The sequence below is a fragment of the Pogona vitticeps genome, chromosome 1, assembly GCF_051106095.1.
Source record: "Pogona vitticeps strain Pit_001003342236 chromosome 1, PviZW2.1, whole genome shotgun sequence".
In the NCBI taxonomy this organism is placed as follows: domain Eukaryota; kingdom Metazoa; phylum Chordata; class Lepidosauria; order Squamata; family Agamidae; genus Pogona; species Pogona vitticeps.
Window position 1 is genome coordinate 128245180 of NC_135783.1, and position 9728 is coordinate 128254907.

Below are 9728 nucleotides of genomic sequence, written 5' to 3' on the forward strand. Positions count from 1 at the left end.
TTTTATCTCCCTTTCCACCCATCCATCCTCCTTCTCTCCCAGGTGTTTCACCTGCTGTTTCCATACCCTTTGCTGGTCGGGCTACAAGGGGTCATTTGCTATTTGGAGGGGGGGAGTGTACCAAATAGCACATTGCTCTCCCCCCCCTCCACAACCTCACCAGACCCTTTGTATCTTGATCTATCTGATACCCAGAATGGCCAGCCTGGACAGGCCATCCTCAACTCAATGTTTGCTCTTTGATTGGTTCTAATTTGATGCTGTTCTTCAACACAAAGAGTTCTGAATATACAAGGAGGGCAGTCAGAGGACAAATGCATGAATGGGTAAGACTGAAAAGGCAACTGAGTTTATACCTGCTTATAAGAATTGTTCTAGTTTGTCAGAAAAACAAAAGCAAATTTCGAAAGATGCAAAATAAAGAGCAAACCCCAGCAGCTAACTGTCTCAAATTTGGTAGGTTCATCCCACTCTGTAGAACCTGTAACTTCTCCAAATTTCCCATAGATCAGTGAAAAAGAGGGGGGAAAGTCATAGTCATTCAGATTGGAAGTCTGAATCAAATCGGATGGGTTCTGAAATATTTCAGGATCCAATCTGAAGTGCTAAAAGAGCCTCTAAACCAAAACAGAGCCGCCGCCGCCGCTGTCGTCGTCGTCGTCGTCATCATCATCATCATCATCATCAATATTACATGGGATAATACTGTTAATTGTTACATGTAACTTTCCAGACCTTTAGTTTGACAACACCTGGGTGCAATATTCTAAATACTGTATGTCCTCTCCACTGCTTTGTTGATGCTATGTGCTACGAAGTTACTTCAAGTTTATGATGACTTTCCAAAAGAGCCAGTTATTAACAGCACCATTCAGGTCTTGCAAGCTCAAGGACATGGCTTCCTTTATTGTACCAATTCATCTCTTATTTAGTATCCCTCTTTTCCTGCTGCCTTCAACTTTTTCCAGCATTATTGTCTTTTCCATAATTGCTGGGTGTGTGATATTCTCAGCTGTTTTTATTTCTAGAGTTCAGGTTTTATTTGATCTGGCATTCACATATTGGTTGAATATAAATGTGAATGTTTTCCCTCAAACTACATCTAACATGTGGAAACCATGAACAAGAAGACTGGTTGCATTTTCGAAGGTTATATGACCAACCTGGGCTCCATTAAATTCTTTCCTGAATAGGCAAGATCATTTTTCATAGAAAACAAATTTGTAATAAGGAGTAATGCCTGAAGATGTTAAAGACAAATATTATATTGCTACAACTTGTTGATTTCATTGGATATGTAATTTAATCAAAGGACAGACAAAACCTCACACAGAGATCAAGTCATTCTTTTCAGCTGTGTGACATGCATTTCATACAGGATTTCTCACCTAGTGTAAGCAGTATGAACTGCTCCCATACTTCCATTTTTCTGCTACATGTCACATTATTATTATTATTATTTACATTGTCTGAACTGTATTGCTTCTGTATTACATTTTGTTTTATTCTCAGCAAGCATCTCATTGTTCACTGATTGCTTTTGTGCTAATACACTTTACATGGAAGACAACGAAAAAAATAGCAATTTTCTTTCTCCAGAGGATTAGGTAGGAACAATCTTATTAGTAATTAGCTGCACTTAGTAGAAATATTTATTATAACATTGCTTAAGCATTAGTGATACAAAAAAAGTCATTTGCCCTAAGTACCTGAAAGCTTATCTATTAAATAGTATAAATACTGTAAAACCAGTGTAAAATTGACTTTTTGTACAAATAAAACATGAGAGATTGGTTAGCGTAGAATATTCACATTGGTTTCACAGGGAGTATACATTGGTTGTTTTCCTAAGGAGGAAATGGTGAGAAAACACCACCTTTTCTTAGCAAAAGTTCTATCAGCAATGCGAGATACAACAAATGGGGAAGTTGAAGGAAGGAAGGAAGGAAGGAAGGAAGGAAGGAAGGAAGGAAGGAAGGAAGGAAGGAAGGAAGGAAGGAAGGAAGGAAGGAAGGAGGATCCAGAGCTGCAGCCATAACCCCAAATCCTCAAATTAACCTCTGTCAACTTATCCACTCAGTCATAGGGGGGCACCAGGCTAAAGTTCAGTTAAGAACTATTTTTTTCCTCAAAATCACTGAAGGTACGCACACAAACACAAGCACGTGCACGCACACACAAAATATGGAAGTCTTAGGACTGTTCGGAATTCTCATCATGTTATAGAACAATAATGTTCTCCTAAGCAACTGAGATATACAGTAACTGCTGGGCAAATCTTCTCAAATGAGCACAATGTAACAATAAATAACAATAAGTACAATAAACAAGACTCAGTGAATGCTTTTCCTTTATAATTTTATAGGATGCTTAGGTGGAATTTGACTCGGCATATATCATCTCGGAGGCTAAATGAGCCAACCCCGTAGGCTTAATTTGTGTTCTAGGCCAGAGATTATCAAAACCTGATTTACATTTATCCTATTAACATGGCCATAATTACTGTCCATCCTCCAATTTGCAAGATAAGATAGGCATTTTATTTTATTTTATTGAAACGTTTCTTTCTCAGATAGAATTACTATTTCAAAAAAAGGATAAAATCAGCCAGTTAAAGTACTCAACTGCATACCTGTGTTTAAGCATGTTAGTACTTTAATGTGAACTTAGACTCACTATGAACACCCTTGGCTACACTACTTCATACAGGACATTATTTCTGATATAAGAAGGAGGAGAAGTACATTTTATCATTTAGTCATAAAGCATGAGATCCATATCACCACCTTTTCCACATGCCTTGTCATGCTATCCTGACCCCTGTGTTGGGGGACCTTTGTGTCCTGAACCCTGTATTGGTGCCATCAGTCCTCAGAGATTCATGCTTCATTGTTATACCTCCACAAAGCTGCTCATATATCCCATTGTATCTATGTAAGCATCAATGGACCCAGAATCAGGCCATCAACTGATATAATGTTAGTTTAACTGTAATTGATTTTCCATGAAATCTGGAAACCTCAGTGATGTGCCGAGAACTCTCTCCTGGAGAAGTCTGTCAGTCTCTCCTACATTTCCCAGTCTTCCTGGGAAGAAGGGATGATTATCAGTCTAGTTTAAAACAGCAATGCCCGGAAGGTTATTCTATCAGAGTGGCCTGTCCTATAAGAGTGACCTATTCAGTGATCCCCAACCTTGGGCCTCCAGATGTTCTTGGACTTCAACTCCCAGAAATCCTGGCCAGCTGAGGTGGTGGGGAGGGCTTATGGGAGCTATAGTCCAAGAACATCTGTAGGCCCTCGGTCGGGGACCACTGCTATAGGTAACCAGTTGTAATTCAAAGAACAGAACAAAAACATCAAAGAAATAACTAGAAGAATTGTTAAGCTTTTCATGAATGAACAAGGTACAACAAGCTGATATTTCTGCATCATTTGTAGTATTGCAAAAATGCCATTTTGAAAACTGATCTGGAAGTGTAATAAATAAAATAAAGAAATATTACAGACGTGAGTAAGGAATAGAATATTTCAAAATTGTTAAGTAACCCCAAGCTCTAATATTAGTGGGAGTGATTAAGAAAATTAAACTGCAGCTTTGTCTGCAGAAACCATGCAGATTTATGCCTGTGATTCATCAGCCAGGAAACTCATCATGTCTGACCCAAAATGTCCTACGTGTCAGCCACATTTACAGTTCTTTTTTTACTTTTAGCTTTCTGTATCAAATACAGGCATATTCTAAAACAGCTTTAAATGATACATGAAACAGACTGTTGCACTTTATAATATGAACCAAGAAGTACGCCTAAACTATGTCATATTCATACCAGATTATGCCTGTATTAAAAAAAAGAAAGCCACCATGCAGCATTTCACTGTACGATCTCTTCCCTACAATTTTTTTTTGAAACAGTAAACTGAAATATCCTCTATTCATTGTATGTTAAGTACAAACCTTATTAATTAATTACACACCCAGTGATACTCAACGTTCATTGTTCCAGTGGTCACTAGAAATAATGTAAGTCCTGTACAGTAACAGGCAAGCTGCTCTAGAAAGGCAGCTACTTTGAAAATGAGAAATGGCATGAAAATGGCACTGAGCATACATTATAAAAGACCTATAAAAGACGTTTAGAATATATATGATTCTTTCACTGCAGCTTCAGTTTCATTCTGTTGTTGTTCCGGGCCATCAAGTCACTTCTGAGTTATGGCCACCCGAGTAAGAAGCCGTCTCCAACGTGTCTTGTCCTCAACAGCCCTGCGCAGCTCTTGCAAACTCAAGCCTGTGGCTTCCTTTAGGGAATCACTCCATCTCCTATTTGGCCTTCCTCTTTTCCTGCTGCCTTCTACCTTTCCCAGCATTATTGTCTTTTCCAGAGAATCCTTCCTTCTCATGATGTGCCCAAAGCAGGACAGTTTGGATCTCCACAAAAGCCAGGTAGGAAATAAGCTCCTATGTTGATCAGGGAAACCTGCCTCGTTATTTCGGTCCATGTGTTCAAGGGAAGATATGTGGGAGAAGACATGATTAGATGACTAAAGGTGGGCAGTATTGAACTGCGTCCTTGCTATATTCTAACATATAGTCCTGTGTTGGTGTACAGGGTGGGCAGCATAGGAGGATTTGCTGCTGTGGTTCTGAAACAAATCTCAAGTCCCCATTTGCTCATTTTAAATCAACTCATGGCATGAAGTATCACATCTACCACATGATGTAATAGCATACGGCTATGTAATATTTTCCAGCATATGTTCATATAGAGATAATTTGGCTTACAGAATTTGGTTGAAGCTGATTTTTGCACCCAGAATTCTCCAACCAGGTTGCCAATTAGTCATGCTAGCTATGGTGTTCTAGAAATTATTCATGAAAAAGACAGAGAGAGAGTCAGATTTACAAGTCTTTGATTTTAAGTCCTCCCCCCTTCTATTTCTTAGTTCCTTATGTCTTACCATCTTGGACTTTGTTTATTTCTGTGCTGTTTGATATTGTTTGTTTTAATTCTGGTTTATTTGGACTGTAAGCCGCCAAGAGTAGATTCATTTAATCCAGATGGGCAGGGCAAAAGCCAGAAAAAAATAAAAAATAAAAAAGGCATTAAACATGGCTCATAGGGCAACAGTGATCAGTCCTTCTACTTTAAGTAACAGATTAAGTTCTCACAAGAACTCTTTGTTTCATTTAGGAAATGCAGCACACCTGTAACCTTATTGTTCTTTCAATAATACGAGGTCAATTGGTTTACCTAACCCAGTGTTAGCTACTCCGAAGGGCAGTATCTCTCCAGAGAATTTCCTATGCATCTGCTGCATGATTCTATTTCTAGCAGGGCACTACTACTCAGCAGGCTAATTCTGAGCCATTGGGTTTCCATAATAGTGAGCCGTGGAATGAATCAAGGGATTGACCTTAGCCAATGCTCCCTGCTTCTAAAATAGAACACTTCTGCCATTCCTTGTCCGTTGCTCCCTGAGCAAAATGTATTTGGTAAAGTGCCAAAAAGAATCACAATAAACTAAAAAAAAGAGCAGAAACACTGTGCGGTTCTGTTTGCTAGCAATATCCATAGCCAAAAATACAAAACAAATAAACAAAAAACAAAAAACAAAACAAAACCATGAAAATCATCACCACAATCTGGCCACGATGAGGCTGATTTTACACATATAGAAGAGGCTGTTTCACAGGAAGTTGAAATGTGTCTTTTGAGTTCAACAGGAAAGCCAGCCTTGGTGCCAGGAATATCCAACCCTATTCAACAGATGGCACAGGGATAGCTATGCTGAAGAGGAACATAATGTTTTCCATGAATAAAATAAAATTAAAAAGTTGGCCGGGGAGGGGAGGAAATGTACATTCTCAATGTGGTGAAGAGGGGGGAGTGCACCACTGATAAAGCGCAATTAAAAACAGTTTAAAAGAAAGGTTACCAAGTAGAAGATAGATAGATAGATAGATAGATAGATAGATAGATAGATAGATAGATAGATAGATAGATAGATAGATAGATAGATAGATAGATAGATAGATAGATAGATAGATAGATAGATAGATAGATAGATAGATAGATAGATAGATAGATAGATAGATGATGATGGATGGATGGATGGATGGATGGATGGATGGATGGATGGATGGATGGATGGATGGATGGATGGATGGATGGATGGATGGATGGATGGATGGATGGATGGATGGATGGATGGATGGATGGATGATTTGCCTGAGGAGATGGAAGAGGATAGCGCTTCCCATTCTTCTTTGTATAATCCTTTTCTTATTGGGAGCTTCTGAATGATCTGAATGCAGAAATTAACATAAGGCTGTTTGAAGATTTTTAACAGCATGGAGAAGAACGTGGAGGTGAAATCTGGAGAACCTCTTTTAACACAAGGGTCCAACTGAATATCAGAGGAATAATACCCATTATATGGTATCATTAATCTAATCATTTATGGTGATATTACATATGTATTTTTAGCTGTTGTGTAGCTAGCTAAACAGCTCAGTGGTTGAGGTATCTGGCTGTGGAACCAGAGGTAGGGAGTTAGATTCCCCATTGTGGAAAAGAGCCAGGCTGTATGGCCTTGGGCAAGCTGCACAGTCCCAGGGCACCCCCAGAAGAAGGGAAGGATAGACCACTTCTGAGTATTCTCTACCTCGAAAACCCTGGAAAGGGGCGCCATAAGTCTGAATTGACTTAATGGCACATGAGGTTGATGATACTGCTTTATGTGCATTTACTAGGAAGAAGGTGGGATATGAATACAATAAAATAAACATGAGGAGAAGTATTCCAGTATCTTTAGAACACAGAAAAATAGAAAAACTTGTAAACTGTCCAAAGCTGTGAAACCATGAAAAAGAGTTTGGCCACGGGGGTGGGGGTTGCTGCAAAAGGGCCAGAGTCGAACTCCAAGGGATAGATCTGCCCCCTGGGTCTGAAGTTCCCTACCATACAAGTCACGGGATCCTCTTTTTGCCACCTCTAAGGGAAAATGCACCTTATCCAGTCCTGTTCCAAGAGATCCTTTAAATCTCAGAAACAGTGCCTGGGAGAATAGAGGACATATATGGATAATGACTGGTCAAAAACCAATGCTCTAACTCATGTACACAGAAGTGCTTTCTCTGAAGGTAGAAAGCATGCTTCAGTACATACAACCCACTACAGTAAGCCATCTGATCATCGCTCATCTCCCAGGGCAAGGCTCTGCCGTTGTTCCTTTCTCCGTGGCAGGGCCGTAACCACCTTCCTCAATTCTACATACCAAAAGGAAACTATAGGAGAGGTCAGATGGAGAGGCACATTGTTAATCTCCCTTCAATTACTTAAACTCTGCATTTTTATTAGTTCAATAGCTCAGTAACTATTGTTGCCATGTGCTGTCAAGTTGGAAAGGACTATCAGTGACCCTGATAGGCCTTTCAAGGTAGGGTGAGATGTTTAAAGTGTGGTTTTACCAGCTCCACCTCCCCAGTATGTTTCCATGGCAGAGCCAGGACTTGAACCCAAGTCTCATAGTCCATCATTCTCTCCACTACTGGGTATCATTAGCACAATAACTACTAAAAGCAAATTGTTCTTTGTACCTCAGAACTGATGTGCAATTTAGCATGCAGGTTTGACTTCTGCTCTGTTTGATTATTTCCAGAACTATTTTGCTTCTAAACTGCTGCCGAAACAACACCGGTAAGTGTAAACCACATGAACATGTACCACTTCTAGCAGTGGGGCTGTACCAGGGATGAGGTTTTAGCAGAATGATGTATGACTTGGAAAACAGAATGCCTAGAAGTTCTAAGCGGACATTGTCATTTTCCAGGAAGAGAAATCTAGGGTAGCATGAACAGTCTGTAACACAGTTACAGTCAGTTATTTCTTATGTTGTGCTGGAATTAGACATTACGGAACAGATTTTGCGCCTAAAAATACCACCACTAGCCTTGATTCTCCTGTGCCTCCCCCTCCCCTCGTCTCCATCCCAACACACAATGCAAAAACTGTGAGGCGAAACCATCAAGCCATTCTATTGAGAATTCCTTTCACCCTTTCTCAGTTTTCTCACAATAGTACACCCACAAGAAAAAACACGCTGAACACCATAATCACCCAATCTCCTAAAAAGGACAAACGCTGATCCCACAGCTGTAAATACTCAACTATCCCACAAACTGCACCAGAGCACAGACAGAGTTCTCACTCCTGTCCTCTGAAGATGCCGGCCACAGAGATGGGCAAAACGTTAGGAAGAAAAACCTTAAGAACATGGCCAAACAGCCCAGAAAACCCACACCAACCATCTTTCTCAGTTTCATTGGCTAAGACCTGTGATGACATCAGACATTCCTTTACAGGAGTGGGGAGAAAGACTTGGGGATTCTGTTTTTAGAGGCCATCATTAATACTCCAGTTCCAGATTAAGAGGGATGGTTTTCTCAAGCAGGAAGCAATTCATGCTTTCTTCACTCCATAAGATTACTCTTCTGAGGATAACAGATATGCAGGAGAAATGGTTGTAAGAGACAAATCAGCATTTGATTTTTGTTTGTCTTGGTAAATCACATTCCATTACCAACAAAATCACCTTCTTTTACCAAAAATTACAGTTGTAAACATCTCTTGATATGTATTTAATCAGGACATAAAAGAAACTGGTGGGATACAACTGTAGTTGCTGGAAATCTCATGATTCAAAACATTATCACATATGCTTGTTTTGAAGATCATTTCCAACAACTAATCAGTGTATTGTTTTCATTATTATTACATTTTGTTTAGAAATAGAGTGAGGGCTTGCCTCTTGGCAGGTGTTGCTGGACATAATGTGTCATGACTATACTGGTGGGAGGGAACAAATATAAGGAGCTGATTGTGTACATAAGTTGGGTTCATACCATATTCTAACATGTTCCCACATAAATATTATATAAGTGATAAAGAGCGGATTTTGAGTGATTTGCAGAACAACAAATGTTTAATCTGAAGATGCCAAGGAGTAAGAAAACAGTGAAGATACTGCAGAAAGCAGTTTGAGAAATATAAAAAAGAATATGCCCATGTTTCTGGTACGCAGCTTACTCAATTAACGAAATAAACAATTTCAGAAGACAACGTGGGAGAGGAGAACCAGAGTGTTAGCATATGTCATTATATTATAGTCTAGAAGGTAATAATGAGGCTCTTTGTTTTACTGAGGAAAGAAACAAGGAAAAAAGCCAATGGAAATATAGGATTATATGGTGGCATACAAAAATAAATGACTCATGTAGCAATGTAACTTTTAAATATACAAAGGTGCATTGATTTTGAATTACTATTGAATGAAATGACCGTGGGTTAGATGGATGGTATATAAATCAAATAAATACAGTGGTGCCTCGCACAGCGAGGTTAATCTGTTCCGGATTAACCCTCGCTGTGTGAAAACATTGCTGAGCGGGGCAGAAAAGCCCATTGGAACGCATTACTCACCGTTCAGCGATGTTCCTCTATGGCCGGCAGCCATTTCCACGCCCTCCCCTTGCTTAACGAGGGCGCGAAAACGCTGCACGCGGCCATTTTGGGGCTTCCGGCGGCCATTTTGAAGCCACGGAACAGCTGATTGGCAGGTCGCAAAGTGAAGGTTGGTAAGCGAACCGCTTACCAACCTTCGCTCTGCGATTTTCGCCCATTGGGGCCGTCGCTCTGCGATCGCATTAGCGATCGAAAAAACGTC

At 39.8% G+C, this 9728-nt stretch overlaps 1 protein-coding gene across 8 annotated transcripts in view; it reads right to left on the reverse strand.

Moving 5' to 3' along the window:
- The window catches only part of DLGAP2 (DLG associated protein 2), a 522791-nt gene that overhangs the window by 263103 nt on the left and 249960 nt on the right, over positions 1 to 9728 (reverse strand). The window lies entirely within an intron of this gene.